Source organism: Poecilia mexicana, unplaced genomic scaffold (assembly GCF_051168715.1).
Source record: "Poecilia mexicana isolate PSO_F unplaced genomic scaffold, ASM5116871v1 scaffold_8, whole genome shotgun sequence".
NCBI classification, from domain to species: domain Eukaryota; kingdom Metazoa; phylum Chordata; class Actinopteri; order Cyprinodontiformes; family Poeciliidae; genus Poecilia; species Poecilia mexicana.
Genome location: NW_028263377.1, coordinates 4,796,470 through 4,810,328, shown reverse-complemented (window position 1 = coordinate 4,810,328; position 13,859 = coordinate 4,796,470). Strand labels below are relative to the sequence as shown.

At 39.1% G+C, this 13,859-nt stretch overlaps 1 protein-coding gene across 7 annotated transcripts in view; it reads right to left on the bottom strand.

The window, feature by feature from the left end:
- LOC106909849 (uncharacterized) overlaps positions 1-13,456 on the bottom strand; it is a 55,314-nt gene extending 41,858 nt beyond the window's left edge. For 3 of the 7 annotated variants that reach the window (XR_015764068.1, XR_015764069.1, XM_088008063.1), the window contains exon 1: positions 287-3,542. The gene's annotated coding sequence lies outside the window, so the exon portion shown is untranslated. Of the gene's footprint in view, positions 1-286; positions 3,548-4,159; positions 4,334-4,430; positions 4,471-13,147 lie in introns of those variants that run through there. The other 4 variants (XM_088008065.1, XM_088008064.1, XM_088008066.1 and 1 more) reach the window with 4 other exon arrangements.
- Positions 13,457-13,859: the final 403 nt, after the last annotated feature.

Here is a 13,859-nt window from a genome sequence, read left to right as displayed (position 1 = left end):
TTCCTCTCAGCGGCTGCTGAACTTTAGAACCACCACTCCCACAAACCAAACATACAGGTCAACAAGGCTGTGTTTTCACTTATTTTTAATTCCTATGATGTTGCCCATGGACTTTCTGCACAAATATAAAACCATATTCCAAAAGAGATAGCTACATTTTACCTAGCTTGCATGATTTAGAATAATTTTTTTTTGTACGTAAAATTTTTTCTTTTGTTATTATTGTTTTTAACGTGTGTATAAATGAGCTTCCCCAGAAGAGACACATAAAGGATTATTTTTCTACCTGACTTTCCAGCAGCCTGTCTCGATGGCTCTTACTAACTGTGGCTGGAACCAACAGCAGAGGAGCGCCGTCTGTTCACGGTGTCCGCAGATTCACTTATTCCTGGATTTTTCAGTGAAACATAATGCCAAAAGATATTTGCTCAAAATTGGCCTGCAAACATATTTTTTCATAGAGCATATTTAAAATATCTGAAATAATAACAAAAAACCCATATTAACCCAAAGCTCCGCCTTAGCTTTTGGTCTCCAGCTTCTCCAGCAGTTAGCAAACACCTGGCGAGACCGCGGCTCTACTGAAGCTCCTAAGAACAATTGTAAACAATGGATGGAGTCCAAGGAGCCCAAAAATGTTTTCCACAATCAGAGGAGCCAACACAAGTTCCAGTTTCTACTTACATGTTCTTTTCCTAAAAGATGGACTAAGTGCTTTCTGTGTACTTTGTGGTTCTGTCCTGGACTCTCAGTTTCAAATGTCGGTAGCTTTATTGTTGAATCTGTGATGAGGCATGACAGAAATTATGGTTCTGGTTTGTTTTGATTCTGCAAATCCAGTTTTGCTTTTTGGTCAAACTGAAGCTTTTCGGTAGTGGAGCAGGGCAGGAAATGGATTTGTGCCACCACTCACACAACCCTGTCCCAAAGCTCCCAACTGCATTGATGTGTTTGTTTTTCATCCAACAAAACAACCGTTCCCCTGAGAGGGCGGCAGGGGAATGGTTTCCTTCCACAGCCAAACGACTCAGGAATTAACTTGTTTTATATCATTTCTTTTACACAAATATGTTCATTACCTTTTTATCAGGTGTGTGTGTTTTGTTTAATCTCTGCAGCTGAGAAATGTTGAAATTCTTAAGAATCCTCTCACTGCTTTTTTACAAACAAGTCTAAACTCATTTCTGATTCACTTTCTTAGAAATTTGTTTTATTTTCTGGGAACTGTTATCTCTCCTCTAAAAAACTCATGACTGCTATTTATTCCAGACAACCCGAGTTCATGAAACCAAACTTTTCTTTTAAGTTTCTTTTAATTGAACCACATTTATCCTCGGACAGTGACGTAGCACACACAGAAGGACGTGAAACCTCACTCGAATGTAAATACTACATTTCATCAGTTTTTGTCTCATAACTCAGCGGTCTGCTCACCGAAGCGCATGGAATGCACGTTCTCTGTGGGACACTTTCATTCTCTGTGAAAAAGAAATCAGGGTTGGATCAGCAGGTTAACTCCAAACAGGTTTGATTATTCTTAAGGTGATCAAAGTGTGTGTACAATCACACACATTTAAGTAGCTGTGCAAAGGTGAGCCATTTAATTGTGGAGCGCTTTGGCTCTGATGGAGAACATGGCCAATGGAAGGATTCAGCAGGAACTTGTGATCAGAGATCATATTGATGTGCTGGGAATGTTGATGATGGTTTATTAGAGTTTAGATTAACCCAGACTGATCATCCTGGATTTCTGCGCAGGACTTGAAGTAGGAGCCGTGTGGTACCGGTCCCACTTCAGCTGGAGCTGCTGACTGGTCAGACAGTCATCCTTCAGTCGAGCCATGCCAGATTTATGAGTGAAATACAAAACATCTCTATTCTGGAAATGTGCAACTTATACACATGATTCGAATAAACGTCCACATTCGCCACTCACTGTAAAAGACTCCGACACGCTGTCTGTCTTTAAACCCCAGCTGAACGCTCTGCTGTTCACACGTTTGGATCTCTTTATTTTATCTTCTATTTGGATTTTATTTGCTTTTTTTGTGAGGTGACCTTGTGTGCCCTGAAAACACCTTTTAAATAAAATGTATAATAACTATTATAAATACTTGTATTGATACAAGCAAGTTCCTGTTGCCATGGTTATTGCTTCACGTGGAGGCAGCCTTCTGGGTATCTATACTAATGTGAAAAAAACCCATCTCATCCTTGTGTCAAAACTTTTTAATGGATTCATTTCAAAATTACCGCGTTTCCATTAAGCAAATTTATTTTGAAAATATGAATTATAAGTTTACAAGCTCACCTACTCAAAAACAGATGAAGTCTGTTAAATAAATAGCTTAAAAACTGTAGATTGTGTCCTTCAGTAAAAGCTTCCACAGACTCAATTAAATGTTTGGGGGGGAAAATGTCATGATCCGTGGTTTTCTGTGTGTTTTTGAGTTTTTCAATGTGTTCCTGTTTCCCTGTGAGTCTCTGTCCTGTCCTCCCCGTTGATTGTCTCCCAGGTGTGTCTACTTACCTGATTACCCTCCATGTGTATTTAAGCCCACCTGTGTCTGTGTTCTTCGTCGGGTCCTTGTCGTTGTCGAAGTTCGTTATGTCTAAGTCACGTCTTGTTTCCGCTCCAGTAGAACTGTAAAGTCCTGGATAGCGTTAGCTCTCGTTTTTGTCCTGTGTATCAGTTGCTACCGGTATTTGGCTGTGTGCCTGTCTTTCTGCCGTGCTGCCTGTTTTTGGACTGAGAGCTTCATCATTAAATTCATTATTTTCACCATAACCTGGGTTCGCTGCGTCTCTCCTCACCACCATCAACTACACCGCTCATGACAGAAAAAAGTAATTCAAGTAGGGTAATTAAACTTTTACTATTCTTTCTTTTCCCAAAAAATATTTTTAGCAAACACATTTTTTGTTCCCTTACAAGAGAAGGCAAAAAAATCCACCAAAAACTCTGGGTAACACTTATTTGAAGGGGGGTGAATAAGACTGACATGACACTTTCATAAACATGAAAGTGTCATAACCAATAAATCATTACTGTTTAAACTTTACCTTTAATAACATAAAGTTACTTAATTTTTAAAGTGCAATCAGTAATACTTTTATAACAAATTTATATCAGTAATGATTTCTTGGTTAATGTCAAGTTGTCATAACAAAGACATTTTAAATAATGTCAACTTTGTATTAAAAGTATCATGATTTACCGAATGACGCTTTATGACAACAGTCATAAATATTCATGAAGGCTTATTCATGTTCATGACAGGTGTTATGTCATGTTTATGACAGTGTCATGTCAGTCTTATTCACCCCCCTTCAAATAAAGTGTTACCAAACTCTGTAACTCAGGTTAGTGGAGCCGTCCTGTGTCCTCATGGTTGTATTTAAGTCTGCAGGCGTTCCGTCTGCAGAAATGTTTCCCAAAATAGTAAGTAAATGAAAAAAAGGGAAAAGTTAGAAAAAAAATCCCTTTAACATACTGCCAGAAACACACTGCAGTTTGTTCACATCATAATATTCTCCAAGATATGAATGGAATATCTTGTGCTTAATGTGTGTGTGGGTGTGTGTGTGTGTGTGTGTGTGCATAGTTGTTTGTCCTGTGTGTCTCTGTGTTGCCCTGCGACAAAACGGCGACCTGTCCAGGATGACCCCGCCTCTTGCCCGGAATGTTAGCTGGAGATAGGCACCAGCACCTCCTGACCTCACTAAGGGACAAGGGTGTTAGAAAATGGATGGATGGATTTGTTTATGTATTTATTTTAAAGTAAAAGCTCGTCCAGTCGGTCCCTCTCCTGTTAACCTCCTCTGGAGCTCCACGGTAGTTTGGGCTTTTGCTTCAAAAAGCTTTTCATCCGCTAAAAGTGCTTTTTTTTTTTTTGGTCTGATACTAATGTTTGTTTGATGATCTGAAATGATTAAGTGTGGCAAATAGGCAAACAGAGTGAAATCCAAAAACTACAAGAATCCATAAAATCACAGATGAGCTACAGTGGATTTGTAGGCTCCATCTACAAATCCACCGCTCTTGACTGAGCTCTTGACTGAGCAGAGGTATTTCACTTCCCACACTGTGACTTCGTGTGGAATTGCAGACGGTTTAGACAATAATAATGGGTGTACAGAGTTTAATATAATGGTTTACTTTGACTGAGCAGCTGGTCCTCATTGATGTCACTGTACATGGAGTGGAAACACCGACTCCCAAGAGATGAAGTGTGTGTACGTGTCCGTGTCCGGGTTTGGTAGTCGGTAGGAAAGAGGAATGTTCCTGGCATGGCTGTGCCCAGTCTGAAGTTCACCACAGAGGAGGCTCCTGCTGTGCAGAAACAGCATTTCAGAAAATCTGCCTGATTTCATTTTGACTTTGTGAATTTAGGGACCCCACACTGTAACATCCCAACACGTCAACATACCAGTGCAGAGGGTGGAGCTGTGGGTGGAGCTGCCTCCTGTCTGTAGATTAAGATCGGAACATGAGAACGCTGAGGTGAATGTGTTTTGGCAGTAGAGGGTAGAGGTCAAAGTACCACAGTAATAGTGGACATGCTATTGAAGATTGATTTCACCAGATAACATTGTTTCTGTCTGTTAGACTGAACAAAAAAACCCTACCATTATCACTGCTCCCAACATGATTAGTAAGTGTTTACTTACATTAACGGTGTTTGCAGTGATTTCCTCTGTTTTCACTCATTTCGGAGAACATTTCTGCTGTTAATGCATGTCGGTTTTTCTGATATGCATCACTGTAAATGTCTTAATGTTCACATGCACATTATAGACATTTCTTTTTAATTACATTCTAATCTTGCACAGTATATTACCATTATTATAGTTTGTCTATTTTTTTAAATACATTTTCAACACTTTTGGAACTTTTTTGTGAACCTCCACATCCTGATGATGCTGTTGCTCCTGAATGTCCGCTCTGACACAACAAAAGGCTGTTTCTATTGTACTCTTAAATGCAGTTCATTTCTTTAAACCAATTTAAATGTAAGTTTCAAACAGAAAAAACACAAATCAACACCGTAATTTCAATCAGTTATTTTCCATGATTTAAGTAGTTTATATTTTTAGGAAGACACTGAACGGGAAACACGTTATCCCAATCTGAACGGAAAGCCATGGTACTTCAAGGTATTTTTCTTACATATCTGTTTAAATTATTAACATAGCCTGTCAGGAATGCTAAGACTACTTAGCATGTATGTTGATGACGGCAGATAAACTTTTTTTTTCTGGAGCATTAAGCTTTTTCTCTGCCATCAACACATTTAGCAACACATACACGAAGGTGATTGACAGCGCTAAAACCCCCGGCTTGTTTTTCTTTCACAGATAATCTGTCTCTTATTGTACTGTCACTACAGGTTTTCCATGGTATTAACAATTATAGAAAAAAAAAACATTATTTTTGTAAAAGTTACATTCTTCAGCTTTTAAAGGCCGGGGGGACGGAAATGGCTTTCGAGACCTTAGGACGCATGACCTGGAAAGCTCTGATTTCTCATCATGCGATCTAACAAGGAAATGTTCTGGACAAAGATTTACTCAAGGAGAACAAAACCCAGATCAGTTTCTTACACAACCTGTGGTTTCTAGAAACAAAACAGCAGAGCAGCAGAGGAAGCGTCTGAGCCGTGCGTGCAGCAGAAAACAGAAGTCAGTCACTCTAACACCCAAAGACAAGACTTACTTGCTGATCATGCAGATCTTACCGACCTGCATATGTCAGCATTACAAGAAAAGGCTTGTAATAAAGCTTATTGGTCCTTATATGACCTTATTGGTCAGAACCAAAGTCTGGCTTCATACACACACAGTTAGCCGACTTGCCTGACACATCTGTCTCCTAGTGACAAAGACCACTGCTCACTAATGTGCACCACAAATCTATTCGATAAAACAATACTCAGATTGATCTGTGATTTCTGCAGTGAAGCCACAAGAATTACAGCTCTCAGTTGGAAACAGATGGTGTCGTTGACAGAAAAACTGATGCAATGCTTGTATAAATGCTAAACACGCTTCCCTGCCAACGATTTCTGAGTAGGTTACTTGTTGTGTCTACCACTAAGTGGTGTGCGAGGATAGTACTGATTGCAGAGAGAAGAAGAGCTAAGATGGAGGAAAGAAATACCTGACGTTGCTGTACTGCTGAGCAAGTTAAGAATAAACACTGTTAAGAAGAGTTCTTTGTCTTGTCATGCTTCTACCTCGTCCTGGCTTCCAAACATAACATTCCTGTCAAATTTAATTTGTTCGAGAACCCTGAGATGTTTATACAGAGTTACGTTTGCATGGACCACCTTACCAAAAAGTATGTGCTGACCTGTGCTGCCTGGATTTCTGTATTCGTCATTAAAGCCATCATTTTGCACTCAACTGTCCTCACCACCACAGAACTCCACTTCACGGCACAAGGGATTCGTCTGCAGAAATGGAAATGGCGTCGCCCAGTACATTCAACGTTCAAGACGAGGATTATTTTCAGAAGGAGAAAAGGTGGATGGAAGGACCAAATTACCACACCAATACAACACACACATACACACATATTTTTACTCAAGTAAAATAAAAAAAAATAAAAAATATTTGGTAAAACGGCGACCCTTTACTGAGTAAACATCAAAACAAAAACCGTTCCATATTTAAAAACTGCATCATCAAACTCATCCAAATATAAAGTTATGGGGAAATTCTGGAATTTTAAGAAAAGTATAGAAAATAATTCATAATTACAAAACAGTAAAATCAAGCATACCTGGCTGTAGCTATGTTAACCTTTGACCTGCCTCAGTGGCCAATCTGTGGTTTGGATTAACCCTTGTGTGTGCGAGAACTGTGGCAAACTGTTGAGTATTGCAGTCGTTCACTGTTGTGTCCCTTTATACAATAAAGCTAAAAGAAAGGTATTGAGTTTCGGAAAAATAGCGAAAAAAACACGTATGACTTTTGCCTTGAAGAGCTCCAGTGACTTCTGTGTTGGTCAGAGAAACTCAAGACATGACTTAAATGAAAGCCAAGAATGTTCTCTTTAAGATGGCACCAAACATTGTGTTAAACCATGTGACAAATATCTATACCATGAACCTAAACCAGACATACCCCAGTCTCAAAAAACAGAATTTATCCAAAGGGGTAGCTTACTTCATGAGCTAAAAGCTCATGAAGTAAGCACTCAACTGCCATTTTGGAAAGGCTATCAGACCAAAATATTAACTAGAGACATGCATCCAAAAAAATTGGTCTGGCTCATGGACTAAAATGTATCACGTTTTCATATTTTTATTTAGAAAAGAATCTGATCACCATCAGGTTTCTGTCCTTCTGCCTCAACAATCGTTTGTCTGTAAAACTTAATACACTGAAGCATTTTGACAAAAAAGTTAAGTCCAAAGAAGTGTCAATAGATTTGCACGGCATGTCACATGAGATTTATTTTCTTATACAAGACTGTCAGTGTGTGGGGAGGGGGTGTCAGCTACCAAGGAGGAAATTCCTACCACAGACCTCAATACATGTGAAAACTGTTTCTGTACTTCTATGTAACTGTATTCATCCAGTGAAAATAGTGCAGGTATTATTCCTAATATGTGGATTACATAAATATGAATCAAATTACCTGATTTAGAGTAAATATTTGCCGATTTGTAGCTGTAACCGCCAGCTAACCAGAGCAGTTGAGTTTTTACCATCTATCATGAAATGTGGTGTAGAGTGGTGAGGATGGACCGAGGCTGTCCAAAGAAACCCAAAAACAACCCAACAATAAGGCAAAGAGCTCAGACACTGGCAGCAACTAGTGGACTAACTCGATTGAACAAGGGCAGAGTAGACGACTTACGACTTTAGACTAGGATGGCAGGGAAACACAGTCACAGTCAACAGGGAGATACAGTCACAGTCAACAGGGAGATAATCATGGAAAACAAAGGACAGCTATAAACTATCAAGGGGTAGATGAGACAACACAGGAACCTGTTAGAGATTTTTTGGTATTATCATTTTGTTATTACTTTAGTTCATATTCAGTCTAATGTTAATCAATAGTTAATCAACATTCAGTATTATTGTGATTTTCAGTTTAAAGTGTTCTCTTCCTTAGGTGTGTATAAACTGACCTGGAGGTCACATCTGCCTGTTCGTCTTTATGTGAAACAGTTAACTGTGTTTCCCAGACCTTAAATTATGTTTCCACAGGTGCCTCCTTATCAACCAGAATACTCCCTACCTCCCTACCTTAGAAACTGTCTGTGTGCAGTAGTATTTTGTCTCTGTTGTCTTCCTTACCTATCCCCCCTCTTTTTGCTTGATAATAAAAGACAAGCTATAACCAAAGGTCTTTAGAACGCTCAGTGAACAGCTCGGAGGAGCAGTTTTCTGAGACTTCTCCTTTTGCAAAAGCTTGGTCATAAAATTCATATGCATTGTCTGTGGTTCTTTTAATGAAGGTTTGAAAGGAAAAAATACCCATCAGAACCAATTAACACACAGAAAACCAAATCCTCACACTATCTGAGTTTGCACAAAATTAATCTGTGATGAGTTCTTCTGTCAGTCCCAGTGACCTAATTATCCAGTTCAGCATTCAGTAATGTGGAAATTCCACTTTATTATCTCACTCCCGCTCCCCTCATTGTTTATGAGTTTCTATATCAACATATCTGCATGTCATTTCCCTTGGACTTCCCATAAAGCACAGCAAGTCCCATTGTCGTGAGCCAATAGCTGGCTGCTGGATTAAAGCAGAAGAAACAGAAAACTCCTTTCTGTGTTTCTGAATCCTGGTCTGAACATGTGAGCTGGTCCTGAAGTCCAGCTTGTCTCATATGAGGCCTAACGTGACACTTTGTCTCCGACTGCTTTCCTCTCCTGCTTCCTGAGCCCGGCTCAGTCAATGCCCTGTCCCCTTATCCGCATGCAAGGGCTTCACAAAGTGAAGATTAGATGTAAACTGTTGCCATTACCGTCTAACTTTATACCAGTAATATGGGGTTTTCATCTTCCATTTTATTAAACCCTTAACTGCCACCCGGGAAATGCTTATGTGTTATCCAATGGACACCAGTGACCTCATGACGGCTAATGGGGCCAAACTGATTTTTATTATTATTTGACTGAACGCAACTGAATTAAACAAATTTGCTAAATGGAAACACGCCAATTTACAAAAAAAAAAAAAAAAAACTAGGATAATGTGGTTTTTCAAATATAATAGATGTATTTTGCTGAACTGCAATGGTGATCAACAGACGGATGTTGCTACAGGCAGAAACGACAAAGAAGACAACAGGAAGTGGTCGGAGGATGATGGATTGTGTGTGTTTTTCAGACAATGTGCAACGCTCACAGCATCAAACACTTCATAAAGATTTGTGTGGATTCAACACGTCATTTCAACGCGTCGAATCCACAAGTCATACATAAAATCACCGAGAACAATTTCCCAAGTAGGCTGGGCTTGTCGCTCCAACGCTGAGATGAGACGCCAACATCTCCTCTGGTTGGCTGATAGATGATGAGTGCTAGCGCCATGGCTGAATATATCAAGTAACGTTTTACGTGCTGTGATTGCAAAATTGCAAAATTGCGTTTTTTCAACATTTGTAATTGAATCGCAGCCACAGATACCACTGGAGTTTTAATTTCACTTTGGGATCATTAAAGTAATTTTGAATTTTAATACATCCCATGTTGTACCGTATATGTTTTGGGTTTTTTTTTTTGCCTTATTGTTAATGGTAAATTGATTATTACATCAATTTAATTATGTCAGAAACATTTAATCTCTAAATTGAGATTAAGTGTTTCTAACATAATTACCACCATGCTTAAATTCATCACTGTTATCAAAAATCATTAAGTATTTTTACAGTAAAATCAAAATAAGTAGCATAAATCAGTGTTTCTGCATCATGGATATCATCCACCCGCAATATTTTATTTTTATCTGTTCTGCTAGTCACATATTGGACTTCAGACTCAGAACATCTTCTGTGCTAAATTACATCTATTTCCTGTATAAATTAATGCAAAAAAAAAAAAAAAAAGATTTGCAAAGACAACAGAAAAGCTTGTAGACTTAAAATATTGTATAAACCTTTTCAGGAAACTGGTATCAACTGTCAAGAGACAAATTCAGGCCAACCAACTATATCTCCAGTCTCACCATCAGCAAACAAATCCAACAATTTGCCCCTGACTCATCGTTACACCAACATTCAAGCCTTTTGTTTTTGTCACATTAGTATTCACAACCCAAGGTATTGTTCACAGCAGAATTGGGAAACTTCAGCACTTTTACATGAGCATGAGGAATGTGTTCTTATGCACAAGCTTTAAGTTAAAAAAAAAAAAAAAAGAGGGAAAACTTATAAGACTTGTCTCAAGGTGGTAAAAAGCAGGAAGGGAAGAATCCAGCATTGAACAGCAAAAACCAGCAGCTTGTAAACTGAAGCAGGAGTTGAAAATGACAAAGGAAGCAAACAAGAGGAAATGTGGAACAGCTGAGGGGAGAGACTAATCAACCCAACGGGAAATGAACCAGGAGTTAAAGATCACACAGGAGGGAAGGGTTGGCAATAAACTAAGAGACGTAAACTCAAACAAGAAACCGAACATACAAGGGGGAAATTAAGGAGCTATGAGTGAGTATTAGGGCCGTTGTAGATAGAAAAGAAAGAGAAGTAAAAACTCAGAAATGTTGAGATTTGATTTCAAAGTTTCTAGAAAAAAACACTTGGAAATTCCAGAGTTTTAAAGTAAAAAGTCTTGAGTTTTTTCTCTAAAAAAATGTTCTGAATTTAATCTTAAAATTTCTGAGTTTTTTTCAAGCAAGTTTTCAACTCTACCAACTCCTAAATTTCAAAGATTTTTCCCCCCATTCAAATTTCTGATTTTTTTTTTTTTTTTTTTTGGCCTTAAATGGACTCCTCCACTGTTTTCTGCCTACATCGGCGCCAAACACGGCATCACAGTAAACACCATCAACAATTCATTTGCTCAGGAAATTGACATCAACAAACTGACCTGACCACTGAAAACCACTTTTCTGAGGAAGACCCAACAAAGACTCTTCTTCCTCAGGAAACTATAGAATCATTCTGTCCACCTTCCATCCTCTCTGCCCCCCCTGCAGACACACCACACCCTTATACTGCACCCTGAGGATTGATTGAGACTTTATTTATTTATTCATCACTGAGGGTGCCACTCCAATTTCATCATATTCTGGGAACATAATGACAAATAAAAATCTTATGTCTTTGGAATCAGCTTTGAAATGTCATCACCAACCTGGAGTCATGCCCAGGTCTCATATCTAATGCTGATGATTCAGGCAGTCTAAGCAGATCGTCGCTGCACAGCTTAAAAACTGACCGTCAAACACAAACACCGGCTGCAGCAGCAAAACAGCAGGAGTGTAAGTATTTACTGGAGATTTGAAAGCAGATTGTAAAATAGATTCATCAAACAGTTGCAGAGCAGCAGGAGCTAATGGGAAGATCAAGGACAAGTCAATGTGTAAGTTAAGCAATTGTACCACCTATGGCTCGGCAGGAGATGAGGAATTTGGTGCTCTATGTTTTTCATTAATTTTTCTGTTTATTTGTACATCCATCCATCCATTATCTAAACCCGTGAAGGATAAGCAGTCATGAGGCGAGAGGGGAAGGTTACACCCTCCACTGGCTTACTGAATATTTTAATAATCACTGCTTTGCTGTTAAATTTTTTTTTATGTGACCCATTGTTGGTTATAGTTTTATTTATTATTGGTCTCATAAAATGCCCAGGACTTTACTGTATGTACATATTCTCAACATGTAATTTGACACCTCAAACCCACATTACTTTTAGGAATAGATTTACTACATTTTATGTTTTACTGTCACTTGAGTCACATTAATATGAAGTACCAATACTCTTAATTGAGTTGAAAGTCTGAATGCTCTGCCCAATGTGAGCAACTTCAATAAATGCAGAGTAAGTCTGCGTTAATCATAAAAGCACCAGACACAGTTTGTGTCGAAGTGAGACTTCCTATTTGTACACCAGCTTTGTTGTTCTTACGTTTTCTACCTGCTGAAACAAAGATTGTCACCTGAAGTGGTTTGCCCTGTTCTAACATACATGACCTGCTCTGTCAGTTTCTTAACTTTTAGCGCAAAAAATTGATTGGAAAAGTTTTTTTTCTGCCTGATTTTATTTTTTAATTATTTGTAAGGATTTTTTAAAATGTTTTCTTCTTTAAAACACCAGAGTTTGAAAATAAAATTTAAATTTTCTCCATCTGACGATCTGTTACTGTCTGAGTAGCTGAGTCGCCTTTTTTTATAGAATACTTTTACTTTTACTTGATTACATCTTTTGTACTGTTACTTTTACTTTTAATTTCTGGTGTCCTCTGCCCACCTCCCCATCCTCTAATGTTAATGAAGCCTCCAGGCCTTTATGTAAAAATACCCGTTTCTTTCACTCTATCGGCTCATTTTGATATAAAAAGAAGAAGAAAGAAATCAGGATTTAAACCTGAGATCAGCACCACAGATAAACACAAACCTTCTATTTAATTACATTTTAGATTTTTTTAAAATATAAAATATTTTTTTTCTGTTCCACTAACTAAAAACTGCGTCAAAGCGCCTTCCTCTCCAACCCCCCAAAAGAAATACCACGAAGTATTTGTAAAGAGAAAACAAAATAGCTGAATCATGAACAAGTATTTCCATTTTTAGAAACATAATAATAACCACTGCCACCAAAAGATCATGATCCCGTTTTCTGCAGCAGGAAAAAAAAATGAAACATGGAATCGATCAACATGTTTAACAGAAGTTTACAAACACATGTCTCATTAATCGCTTCCACTAGCTGCTCATTTCCCCGCTGCTCCCTGCAGAGCGAAACGTCCAAAGTCACACCGTGTGTGGGCTGCTTACAGAGCAGAAGTACGTTTCTGTAGTTTCATGCAAAAAAAAATGTTCAGTCTAACTCGCATTTGCTAGATGCAGGCATCTTCTTGTTTTTCCAAACTATTATTATTGTTATTATGTATCCAATCCTACAAACACGCGCATACAGAAAATTTTCAGAATCTCTCCAGAACATAACCATCACTTACCACAGATAAAGAAGCGGATCGATGTCGTAAAGTTTCTCTGCTTCCAGACTTTCCGATCAGTCACGTTTCATAGAAAACATTCAGAATCCAGGGGAGCCTGCTGTGCTGCAGCCCGCAGTCCGCAGTCTGCTCCGCCTCACTGACACGCCTACACTTTCTCCTTTAGTAAATCACATCTTTATTTTCACTTTCGATGCGAAACGTATCCTCCTCCAAGCAGTGGCGCAAAAAGGGGGTATGCAGCGCATGCAACGCATAGGGGCGCAGCACCAGAGGGGGCGTCAAAACCCCGTCTGGAGGGGGTGGCGCGCCGATTATGTTTTCCCATACACTTCAGTGCGCCTTACGCTCCTTCACCTCGCGCATGTGACGTGGTAAATGTAGGGAGTTTTACACTTCACGTAACTTCGTCTCGGGGGTGGCGGGGGGAGCGAGCGTATGTTTTCCACGCTCCTTCAACCTTCCTCCGGGTGAGAGGGGGAGATGGGGGGGCGCCGACTTATGTTTTCGCATCCACCTGAATAATAGTTGCGCCACTGCCTCCAAGCATGATGTCATCCTGGACTTTCCGAAGGGGGCTGAAGGGGAATGCTCCATCGCAAATAGCAAACAAATGACGGAGCTGAAGGCCCCGCTGCATGCGGAGAGGCAGAGAGTTTCCCACTGGAAAACCACAACGAGTCTGATAAGAAGAAGAAAAGAAACACGATAC